This window comes from Larus michahellis, chromosome 6, assembly GCF_964199755.1.
Source record: "Larus michahellis chromosome 6, bLarMic1.1, whole genome shotgun sequence".
Classification (NCBI taxonomy): Eukaryota; Metazoa; Chordata; class Aves; order Charadriiformes; family Laridae; genus Larus; species Larus michahellis.
Genome location: NC_133901.1, coordinates 60,587,678 through 60,600,451, shown reverse-complemented (window position 1 = coordinate 60,600,451; position 12,774 = coordinate 60,587,678). Strand labels below are relative to the sequence as shown.

Genomic DNA, 12,774 nt, shown 5'->3' with positions numbered 1-12,774 from the left:
CACATAACAGCCAATGTGCACACAAGCTGCACACACATGCCATAAACTGCCCTAGTTAAGAACAGATACTAATGTTAGACTGTTTGGGGAAAGAGTGTATTTACTAAACACATAAATACAGTATCATTCTCGGTGGCTGAAAAGCGGGAGACACTGCTGGATGGGGTAGGAAGTGATGAGGTCTCTGAAGAGTTATGGACAAAACCTTCTTGCACAGCATATTTCAAATGAAGCTTGCAAAAAAACCTGGGCAGGAAGATACTGTAAGAAAGTGTCTTAGCTAGGTCCCTCGAGCTTTCTACGTCTTTTCCAGTGCTAATTTCCATGATGCTACAATTCTGGACATCGGCAGAAGTAATTGTTGTGGGACTTAGTTTGCAAGAAAAGTAAAAAAAACTGCCAAGTGTTTATTCTCAGCTAATTTCTTTTCAGCAAAGCCAATCCTTCTTTAAAATGTCTCAATTAATTTTAAGGAGGTGTTCTGCCTGGTATCTCAAAGGAAACAAAACTTGAAGTGTTCACAGCATCTGCATGTGTTTCCATACATGCACACACGCATCTGGCTACCCGCCTCTCATCCCCACAACCTGCTGAATGTCTAAACCTGTAAATTACCTGTAAAGTCAGTGGATTACAGGTGCCAGAACTACAAAGTTGCTACATGCAGTTGTTTCATGAATATAGCAGGCCAGGAAGAGGAAAGAGATCCAAATCAATCCTCTCCTCGAGGGAAAAGCTGACATTTAGGCTCAGCCATGTCACCAATCACTAGAGAATCCACACAAGACAGCAGGCTCTGCTGCACACGGAAACACTTTTTTTCCTCTTCACAGTACACAGAAGAAGGCGACTCTTTATATCACAAAAATTAACAGCAATGGGAAAGAAATGCCGCTGAACCTGACAATACCTTTAAAGTACACTTATCAACAGAACAGAGCTGCTGTTGGTTCATGTTTTCTCTTTTCCCTGTATGCTAATGCTGAAAACTAAGAAAGTACAAATAATTCTGTGTCTAGGTCTTGCCCCAGTTAATAGGTTGTAGTCCTTTAAAGTCCTCTGGCATTTCTTCCCCAACCTATACTATAAACCTCAATAAACAAAACCAAATTTTTGTGAAATAAACTCAAAAAATGTGTGTGGGTAGAAGGGTGAAGATCCTTACTCACAGCCCTGTCAAGGTTCGAAAGGGCCAGCAGCACAAGCAGGGCATGTGCCAGAGGTGGCATCTTAATTTCCCAGTTCTGCCTGAAATAACTTCTCATGGGGCTGGAGACTCATGCAGGGAGCAGGTCTGTCAGCCACATCAAGCCAGTGCTGGCAGCGGGTGTGCTCCCAGGTGCAGTCACAGTCCTGCTGCTTACTTATGAACTAAGCACGCTACTCCCATGCAGCCGCTTCTGCTGACTCATCAGGGTACAGCTGATCCAGGCCATATAACAGCAGCCCTGGGGGCTTATCCTAATTGAATACAAAGGCCCTTTTTTTTTTTTTTTTTTTTTTTTTTTTTTTTTTTTTGCCAAGTCCTAGCAGCACAAGCATCGGGATACGGTGGAAGTAATGAAGCATCAGCTCATCGAGTTAAGATGTTACTGTCTTGAAGACATCTCAAAGCTTCAGTGCATGATATACCCTCAGCTCCCCATCCCACGTGCATCCAGCACAGACAGTGATGCTTTGAGGAGGGTATTTCTAGGGAAGGGATTTACCCGGGCATTAAAGGTCTGCTAACTTTATGGTGGACAAGTTTGAAAAATATTCCAACAGACTGGTTTGATTCTATTTTGCCTTCTGAAGGAAGGAACAATTCATGCAGGAGACCCTTTAATTTTTATTATTAATATTCTAAATTTCAAGTCCTTTGAGGAAACAAGAACAAAAGTATATTTTTGGGAACACTGAAAAATGACACATTTTTAGCTTTGTCTCCTTACTCATCTTTTTCTTCCCCCACCACCCCTGTTTTTCTGGAATAAGAGAGGAAAAACCTGAAAAATAGGAGAAGTGGAAACCTGAAATGTAGAAATTACTGTGTACAAAACTCATTTTGGAGATCAAAATCTAAGCCAAATGGGTGTGTGTGTCTGAAATCCACTCCACAGCAAATTTTTGTTTCACAATGGAAAATCTGGGAGTAGAACAGTTTGACGGGGGTGGTGTGGTGTGTGTGTTTTTTCAGCTTTTTGGAAAAAAATAAATAAATCAGGAAAATGACATTTTCTAGCCAGCTATGCTTTGCGCAGATCTGTGAAACTCAAGCACAGAGAAGAGAAACAAAACTCTTCAGGACTGATCACTGACATATTGAGTGACTTTCTTCTCTTTTCCCGCATTTGGTTTAAAATTAGTTAATAGTGCCTACTGCATTACGAAGTCCAGTTAACTAATGTTTGCACAGTGCTTGGCTACCCTCCTTTGAAAGTCCTGTAGAGGGGGAATTGCTATAGATTATTGCATTGGTTTTTCAGGAAACATGAATCAGCCCTATTTCTGACCACTTTAAACAAGCAAAGCACATGCTGAAAGCAGCCATCAGCTCAGCCTGTCAGTCCTGCAGCCAAGGACTTCAGTGGAGTTACTGTTTCCCTCCCTGGAAGGGAGCATTTAGAAGACTCATAATATTCTTCTGAGTTTGTCTCTTAGCAAAAGTATCTTAAACATGACCCGTTCAAGCAATGTTTTACACCAAAGTAAGGATTCTCGGTTCACTGTGTGTTTAATTGCCCTCATTTGTATTAACATTGTCTGACTCCAAATATGACATGCCTGAAATGCTAAGGCTCAGTGATTCAGTTATTAACAAAGTCCTAAGCAGAATACAGTGCCTCTGAAAAGGTTCAGAGTGAGAACATCATTTAATAAATGAATGCAGTAGTAGATAAATAAAAATAAAACCTAAATTGTCCAAAGAGAGGATGCTAGTATGAAACTTGGCACAGGCAAGATGTATAGAATATGTTGATGAGTCCCATATGCCTGTGGGCATCATACACTGTATTAATTAAGGAAGAATGAGTCTCCACATTCCCTGTTGCAGGATATTGTGAAGAATCACCCTGAGATAACATCTAATATTCTGGAAATAAATTTGTGGTTCAGTTTATGCATTTTGGAGAAAGGCAATATGAAAAACTAGATTTCTATCACAAACCTTTTGTGACAGTTGTTTCTTTGCATTTCAGATGTTAACCTGAAGAGAACAAACGGCTTATTTCATTCTTTGATTTTTAACCATCGGCCAGGAATAGAAGAGAGAGAGAGGAAAGAAGAAGAAGGGGAAGGAGGAGAAAGAAGAGAATAAACTACTCTGCTCTGGACAGCAAGCATAAATGCATCAATGTGTCTCCTCACTCCCAAAAAAATCACACTCAATTAGCTGCTGAGAATGAGATGCTCATTTGTTGCAACATCCACAAGAGGAAAAGATAAAGAAGCAGGAAACAAAAAGGATTCTGGCAGCAGACAGATACACAAAGACAGGCTCTGTCTGTAGAAACAGCAAGTCTGCGTGGCTACGGTGGGTAAAAGCAACGGTGACAGGAGGTCTGCAGACCACCACATGTCTCGTGACAAGACAGGTTTGCATTCAAAACAGAAGCATCCTCACAGAGAGAATGGAGAGGGGGTGAATAAAATGGCCACAGCCACTTGCAGGTGTCTCTATCAGCGGAAGAGTGACACTGTAGCAGGAGAGACCAGAGAAACCACAGAGCTTTTGTGGGTTCCTTTGCTTCAAGTTAGACGGATGCACAAACACGAAGGAGACAAGGCTGCACAGGGAGCTGAGCACTAGGCACACTCCCAGCTCTTCACAACGGCAGAGTTCCAAAGTGTCCCCATCCCCAAAGCATCACCCTTTTCAAGTAAGAATGCTCAGGGCAGAATGCTGCAACGGGAATTTGTGCTACCCACATGTCAAGAAGTAAAGATGTATGGCAAAGCTGTAGGTAAATCAAGAGCCTCTTTGTTGGGTTCTTAATCTGTTGTTATAGATGAGCAATAAAAGGAAAGAAAAGTACAAGGCCAAATGAAAAGTAATACTCTGCTCTTTTCTAGCCTCAAGGCAAAAGCCAAAGCGCCAACACACTGTTCAAATCTAATGATTTGTAGAACGGAAAAAAAGAATTCTGGAGAAACTACAGCAGATCCAGAAATGGCTTTAGGGAGTCACTATTACAGATTGCCCCTAAAATCGATATTATAATGGAACATGTCTCCTTCCCTCAAAGATTTTCAATCAAAACCTGAAAACCAAAAATATTGTGAGCAAAACCCAACAATCTCTCTGTACCCTTTGGCCAAAAACCTGGCAGGATTTTTGGTTTGCATTTCTTTATTTTTTTCCAATAAAAAGCAGGATTTTCTCCTACAGCAGAAAACCCAGATATACTGAAAACAGATCTGAAGTCTACGGGTGTTATTTATTATTTCCTTAGTCCTTGCTGGCAGTCACAGGTCAGTATGCTTCTCTCAAACTCAGCTGCAGAACTTCTGATATTTCACTAAACATGGAAATGTGTCTACATCCCACTTTTATTGCCTTCTGCCCAATGGAGGGCAATTATCTGAGAGATGATTACCGAGCTATGATAACCACTACTCTCCCCTGTTCCAATTAGCTCACTACAAATATGCAAGTAAAACAGCCTCACTCACTGGCTTCTCATCCTTGTTCTGTATATGATCAGCAAGAGACAAGTTACTGAATCAACATTATTTAAAAGAACCTGTAGTGCAGTAATAAGATACTCCTTCCCGCTCTTATGTTCTGATGTAGCTTCGTGCTCACTATGCTTAACAATAGCAGAATTAAACTCATCTCAATTCTACAGAGGAGGCTCAGAGGAATGCCGAGGAATGAAAGGATGGGAGTTTCAATTTCTTCTCCTGCCGAGAATGAATTCTGCCTCATATAACTGCTGATGAATTGTCGTTTTAAGAGAGTTTGTTAATTTCCAACAGGCAGAAGGCATAAAGAGGGACCTCCTTATCTTTAATGGATGTTATTGAGCGACACAAATGGCTCACGTTTAAATGAATGCAGAAACATCTTGTCTGTTTTGCCATGATAAGACTGTTCTTTCTGCACAGCATGGGTTCAGCTCCTTCTGTTAAATAAAACAACTGGTTTTGCTCAACTTAATGGCAGGCAAACTTCCAAAGATTCAGAGGCTGAAGTCAGTTCACAGAAATGAACTGGAATTTACCTGGGTCCTTCCTGATTCTTCTTGAGAAAAATCTACTTGAAGAACTTTGAGGTATGACTGAAAATCTAGTTTCAAGCAAAAATGGTCCCTGCTAGTATTGATGTACTTACTGAGGATAAATTCGCCATTAGATTGCAGCTTTCTCCAATGCAAGAATGCTTCCAGCCTCAGCTGCTGTAAAAAAACAACAGCTGTAAGAACCCCCACAAAGGTCCATCTCTTGAAATCCATGTGGGCCATCTGGGATGAGGTCTGGGGCAGAGGGGAGGCTGGGTCCAGGAAAGATGCTCGCTCCCTGAGGCCAGCACATGTTTTTCCACTGAATTAAATGGCTGGAAAATTATGCCCATAATCACAGTAGGTGAAAAGGTCATTCCTAAACTTCTCAAAACAGTGGTGATTTTTAAAACAACTCCCAAATGTTTCTCTTACAGTCACCTGAAAGCAAGAGGGGTTCTCTCCCACATTGAAAACTTGTCCATTTGCCCAGAAACAGAGAGATTAGCATGGTGTAGAACAAAGGCCAAAGCCTAAGCCAAATCCCACAGACAAAAAAGTGGGAGAATATTCCTTGCTAGCCAGAGAGCGCAAAATACGATACTACTGTCAGCCCAGCAGCCTAGCTTTTGATTAGCTTTGCCAAGCTATGACAGTATGGGAGATCCCCATACGCCTCAGAGAGATGCATTATTCAATACATTAATTAGAGGGCTGGCTTTCATCACTCCTTCCTACAAAGTATCACAAAGAATTACTCTGGGACTGTTACCGACAGGCTCAAATTAATTTGTGTTCAAGTTCATGTGCATCAGGGTGAGACAGAGGGAATGAAGTCAGCCCAGGCAGGCTGCGAGAGCCTGCAGTACAGCATTTAAGCTTCCAACACTGGCCTATGAAACAGCAATGAAGTTTGGACATCTTATCTGGTACCCTGTTGTATAAGAAGGAAACAGGTCCTTCCACCATGCACTGTCCAGACAGACATGGCACTGGGATCCAGTCCAGGGATGAGTCTTAACTGGGAGAAATATTCAACAAATTCCTCCTTAGATCTTTTCTTACTAGCGGTTTATCTGGTCTGCTCCAGCCTCAGACACTTAGTCACAGGAGAGTGGGGGGGATTACAAAGTGATGCAAGATTAGCAATGGGGAAATAAGAGAAGAGACTGGCCCCTGGGACATAAAGAAACCTGATAGACGAGAGACCAAGGCAAAAGGGTTTTTGACAGCTGAAAGCCCTCCCTGCAGTACAATATGTGACATTTAGTGGTGAGCATTAAATTTAAAACCAATGAACAGAAATATTTCAGCCCTTGCTTTTCCAGTCTTAAAAAAAAAATCGCTGCCAGCCACAGTACATTAAAGTCATAAATATGGCTCACATCACAAATTGTACTAAAATCACAACAAATCACAAATTCTAGAAGGCAGATCGTATTTATGTAAGGATATCCACAGTTACATTAATGGAGAAGGCGTAATTCTTCCTTCTACAAGATACGCTGTGTTTCTCAAGCAAAGGGAGGTTAGAAAGAAAAGTTCCTCAAAGGCGGCTTATTCCAAAATTGCCCTCCCAGAGGGTACGCATCACTCATTGAAAGAACTCATTCTGGCTGTGACAGCAGAATGTATTGCAAAATGAGATTTTATTCAAATTTAAAAATCACTTCAAAAAACATCAAAAAAATTCAACCATTTCAGGATGTTCCTTTGTTTATTTTTTTGACAGAAGTATTTTGATAATGTTGACATGAATCCTAATATCTTTATTGACTTGAAACTTTTTCAACAAAAATAAACACTATTTCAGCCAACAGAGAGTATCTAACACTATATCCAGATTCCAGTTCTATCTCTGCCACGAAGTTACTGTGTAATCACAAGCTAGTCAGCTACGACAATGTTTGGAAACATTAAATATCTATAGTGCCAACTGCAATAATTGTAGACACACAAAATGAAAAGAAAATCCCTAACCTCACAGTTGCCCCACTTGCCCATCTTTTCAGTGGAAAATAAAATTTGTCTTATTATCACCATAGTGTTGTGATCTTTAATTAACTAACGTGACCTTGCAAGAAAATCTTTCAATATATGTCAAGACCTTTTAAGAAGGTCTCATCTCTCCTGAACTCCTATTACAGAGCTTGAGGCTAGAGTTTGAAAATTTTGTCCTCAGCCTACTACAGTTCATGGTCATGGTGCCTTGAGTAACAGATTCCAGATTTATTTTAGCATTACCCTCTGGGAGAAAAACCTTTCCCGGGTGTTCTCACCCACAGGGCATGGGAAGCAAGTCCCTTAACACAGGCAAATGAGTCATTAGCCCACCGGAGCCTCCAGTAACAGGTCCCTGTTCAGCTCTTTGTGTGCAATCTACATGAATAGCAACTGGGTATATGCCTCGATGATGCTAAAGGTGGTGTTATCCATGGCTGCCGAACTGGAATTATTCATTTTGTCCACAGCTCCATGTACAGTATGGTTTTTATTCTGAAAAACACTAATGCAGGATTACTTAACAGTCAATTTGACATTTACAAGACTATGTTTTCTTAACACTAAACTTGGCTGTAAAAAATCAGGCGATGTTTCCCCAGCACTATGCAATGACACCAGCTGGTAGTTAATGATTAGTGGGATTTACAGGAGAGACAGGCACATATTTGACTAACCATTTCATTGCTGGCAAACTAGTCAAGTAAAGGTAACCTTAGCTGTACCCAAAGGTCACTTCTGGAACTGCTGCTGGAACATCTGTGTGGACCCAAATTGGCACTGGGATTAGGAATATCAGTGCTATCACAGAGGTGAGGAAATAAAAACAGACACAAACCTCTGCCCAACTGCAGATCCATACCCAGATCATAATCTTTTGAAACATTGAGGTAAATCCCTTATCTTCTGCTACATTACTCTCAGATATCCAAACCAGCCTCCACTATAGTCTTCATGAAATTCAAGCTGCAAATAAATAGAAATACACTGGCTAAATTTTTATCACTGTTCCTATCCAAAATCATGACAAAAAGGACTGAAAACCTTGTCCTCAAGAGACAAAATTTGCTGGCTCATGCCTCAAACAACTGTGCCAGAAAAGCCGTAACTCCAAAGCATAGCCTAAGTGCATGCACAGCCTCTTCCCTTCTCCCAGCGAAAGCACAGCCTGTTCCCTTCTCCCGATTTTTAATCCCTGGAGCTCAAAACGATTGTGGCTTGTATTAATGGATACCAAAACCAACCAGAAATCCAGTTGGTTACCACAGAAAGAGAAAATAATAAAATTCTGGGGACACTCAGTGAGGAAATCAACAGTGTATTGAAGAACATCTTGTTACACCACATTTTTCCTATTTGCAAATACAAACACTGCTCCTTAAAGCCAGGCTACTGCGTGTCCTATTTTCCTCCTTCTGCTGCCTCCCACCTCCTGCCTTGTTGGTGTTTCCTGCCCAGCTTTCACCACCAGCATGTATTTCAGTGTCTTTTCCTGACTAGGCTCATCCTGGGTACTGACCTCAGTGCTCCAAATATCCCCCCAGCCATCAGAAATTCTGTGAAGGTTTCTCCCTCTCTTCCACACAAATGGGTTTTCCCCACTGTTACCGCTCCTGGGCTTCGACAGAATCACCCAAAGTCCCAGAGAGTATGTTTGAAAAAAATACATGAGAAAAAGGTAAATGTCTAGATGTACCAGTCACACACACAAAAAACCCAAAACAAACAAACAAAAAAAATGGAAAATGGTCCCACATCCACCTCTTCACATTCCCCAGTGATGACAGGAGGCAGGAAACATGAATGTGTCCTCCAGCAAAGAGCAGCCTGGGGAGACCCTAAGAAAGGGGATGGGTGTCCCAAGGAATATATCCGTGTCCTCTGCACAGGGTGGTGATCCCTGTGTCTTCTCAGCAAACGCAGGCAGGGCCTCCAAAGACAGGTGGACAGGGAACGATATTCACAGCCATTTAGCTGATTAGTCAGAAAACACAGGTCACCTTGTGGGACTCCACATTTTAAAGAATCAAGACATTAAGATTATAAAAGGATTCCATATGCCACTAAAGCACCTTTTAACTCCCTAGTGCCCTTCAGTGCTCTTAATCCACTGCTGTAGTACTTGATATCACAGTATTTGAGTACTTCACCCACTACATCCAACAAGGAAAAAAATTGTCTCCTATCCCAGTCTTACCTAGGGGGTAACAAGGCAAAGTCAGCTTGAGTCACCCAAGATGACATAGAAAAGTTGTGATCCAACATACTGCTGAACAAGGCTTCGTGAATGCTCCATAAACCAAACTGTCTTGCCCACCTGCTTAGTCCTGTTATCCCACCACAGGAAACGGCAGAGGCAGTAAAGGAATTTAAGAACAATTCAAATCCTTCCAGTTCTTATCTGAACAGAGACAGTATTTAGTCAGCACAGAACACACCATGTGTTTTACAGACAAGGAAACTTCCCTAACATTTCTACAGTACAAAATATGGACAGTATTTTTTATATCCCTCCACATGACAGCACAGGTGTCTAAGTTACAGTGAGAGAAAACGAACAGGGCCCAGAGGGAGCTGCAGAAATGTGTTTTAAATGAGAAGAACATTGAGTAGGTCTTTAACAAACTTTGCACCCATGCTGGTTCCAGTTATCTTGAGTAATTTCAGTGATGAGTGATCTGGGAATTTCTGTATCACAGTAGCGTAAGCTCCTATTTCCAGCCTTACAGGATCCTAAGTTATTAAAATCTCTGGGGCCAAGGCACGTGGGAGCCAAATTTGGATGCCTGTACTCACATCAAGTAACACATTCTGTTCAAGCTCTGCCACTGCCATCAGTGGGTGTCGCTAACAAATGAATCACTACTACAGAAGTATTGAGCTCAAATCCTAGTTTTTATAACTATGAGTGGCCCAAAGATGAAACTCAGCTCATGTACAAACTTTGAGCTGGCTGCAGGAACTGATGAGAGACATCCCATGAACTGCAGGACATGTGACATCCATATGGGATAAGAACACAAAACTACAACCCAGTGATTGGCACCAACATCTGCGACTAAGGAAAGAAGTTGAAGGCAAGAGCCAGGATACAAAGCCACAGATCAGGACTGGAACTTTGGACTTTGTTTTGACTACTGGAGAGCCATCACAGAGATGCCTGCCAGAGCTACAGCAAAATGCACAGTGACGTGTGCGTCCATGACTACCAGATAAGCCTTGCTTACTCTGCTGAGTGAAAATTCAGATCCCAACCTCATGAGTTCTGATCCAATCGTAATTTTCTCCTGGCCTTAAAGTCTCTTTATCTGAGATCTCTCAGGGAAGGTCTAATTATTTGTAAAGGTCCCAGAGACAAAAATAAGACTTCTCCCTGTCAGGCTGACTGATCCCATGAACCAGGTGAAGATTATAGTCTTCACAAGTCCCTTCACAGCAGCCTGAGAGATGGAAGTCATGCTTTGAAGGCAAAAACCTGAGACAAAGGCTGCCCCAGATAAGGCCAGCTGCATTCAAATCAGATGAAGACTGTCCCATTTGATGAAGGATGCTTACCTGAGCTCTTACTAGTAAACAATGCAGAGCAGTACAAACAAGCAGCTCACCCTTGATTTTGGCATCTTCCTTTTGTTATTATTTCACTTTTCCTGGAACTTTTAATTAAGAGGTTTGGTAACATAGTATTTGATAAGCTGATGAACTCCACAGAACAGTGTCTCGTGTCCCTCTGAAACTTATAGCTATAACCCTTTTCTCCCTCTTTCATAGCCTATTAAAAAGAAATCAACAAATTCCTGAGGCTAAAGTGTTCTCCTTGCATTTCTTTTTCTGTACACATCTTACAAGCCAAAACTTTTAAGTTATCACAGTTTGCTGTTTTAAAAAGAAAGAAAGAAAAAAAAAAAGAAAGAAATCAGACAGCTAAGGGGAGTTGTTATGTTCCAAAATTTCAGCATCTCTGACCCCTGCACTATGAATTGTTTCAAATCTCTCTCACTCTGGGAAAAACCTAATTCACTCTCTTGGAAACTTTATTGTCAATGGGATTCTACTGTTTCTGAGTGGAATAAAGATTTCTAGGTCTATGCCATATGAGTTTTAACTATAGAAGACTTCTACATTTTTTAAGAGAAAGAGACACTTGAAACAAAGGCTTTATATAATGCAGTGTTAAAAAGCACATTCAAACTGAGCAGTCAAAAAGTTGTATGAAAAACCTACAGGTTTGGGCGTCAAATGAATAGAGAAAAACAGGAGATTTCCACTAACCATTATTATGTAAAAGTAGAAAATAAACCACAACAATGCAGCCTCTCCTGTAGAAAGAGATTCCACTTTGTTCCAAGTCAGCTCAGCCGTTGCACTTTATTTTCCAAGAAAGCCTCTCCCCTAAGCTCAACTGTGCTATTTGAAGGGTAGAGCACAATTATCCCTCCACAGAAGGATACACCGACAGAGGACCTACACTCACATTTGTCATGTGCACCTAGCATGAATAGTGAAATCAAGAGATTTTGGATAGTTAGGTCAATCAACCACCTGCCACCAGAACCAGGAGAACATAACCACCATGCCAAAACCCCATGTTTTAAATATGGAAGTCTAAAGCTGTTTAGAGAGATTTGCAAAAGGACTATTTGAAAATCCTATGAGGTGTCTATCTTCACTGCAAGGTGTGGAAGTATTGCAAATACAATCTATAGATATTTTGGGCCTGAATTCCAGATATTTTTAATGTCGCGCAAGAATTTCTATGAGAATTTGACTCTAAGATATACACATCCTGCTTTGCAATTGTGAGTCAATTCTTAAGTCCTACAAGTCCTTTTTATTTTTGACTCTTCAAAGCAAGAGCCTCTGGTTTCTTAATATTACCATCTTTTTTGGCCTTAAGGACCAGGCACTTCTCCAACTATTCACAGATTCTGTAAATCAGCACTTCTACATGTTCACCCCCCACCCCCATCATCTGGCATGTAGTACAGCGTTAAGAATCTGATTTAAGCCCCAAATTCTAGATTCAACTACAGAAGACTACGGCTGGGTTTTCTCTTTCTCTCTAAAGTCAGTTCTTGGGCCTTCACATGGTGGAGAGAAGTTGGGAAAACTAGCATCTGAAATGGAGGAGCTTGGAGACAGGAACTAAATTTGTTTAATCATCTGCTTTTAAGACACTCTCCCAATTTTGGAGGATGACACTTGGGAAATGGAAAGGAAGATAGTCACAAAGCAGATTTTTAGCAAACTGTTTGCAGATCCTGGGCTCTCACCAGTCAGTAGAAAAGAACTGGCTCCTCAGAGAGTGATTCAAAGCAGAGTCTGAATCATCCTCTCTCCCCACAGTTGCATAAGGAGACTGGTCAGAGCGGCCAGCTCTGCACAAAGACTGCGTTGTAGGCTAAAGTAGCTCTCAGAAGGGTTGAAAAATAGGAGTCTAACGATCATAGCTTTGTCACTGAAGCACCAGGCAGTTTCTCTGTGTTACTGTGAGTGACAAAGAAGCAGGAGTTTTGCAATTATAAAAAGACTTGGGCTCATCTGTACAAGACACCACTGTTATCAGATAAGA

At 41.3% G+C, this 12,774-nt stretch overlaps 1 protein-coding gene across 1 annotated transcript in view; it reads right to left on the bottom strand.

Moving 5' to 3' along the window:
- SORCS3 (sortilin related VPS10 domain containing receptor 3) overlaps positions 1-12,774 on the bottom strand; it is a 303,634-nt gene that overhangs the window by 95,826 nt on the left and 195,034 nt on the right. The window lies entirely within an intron of this gene.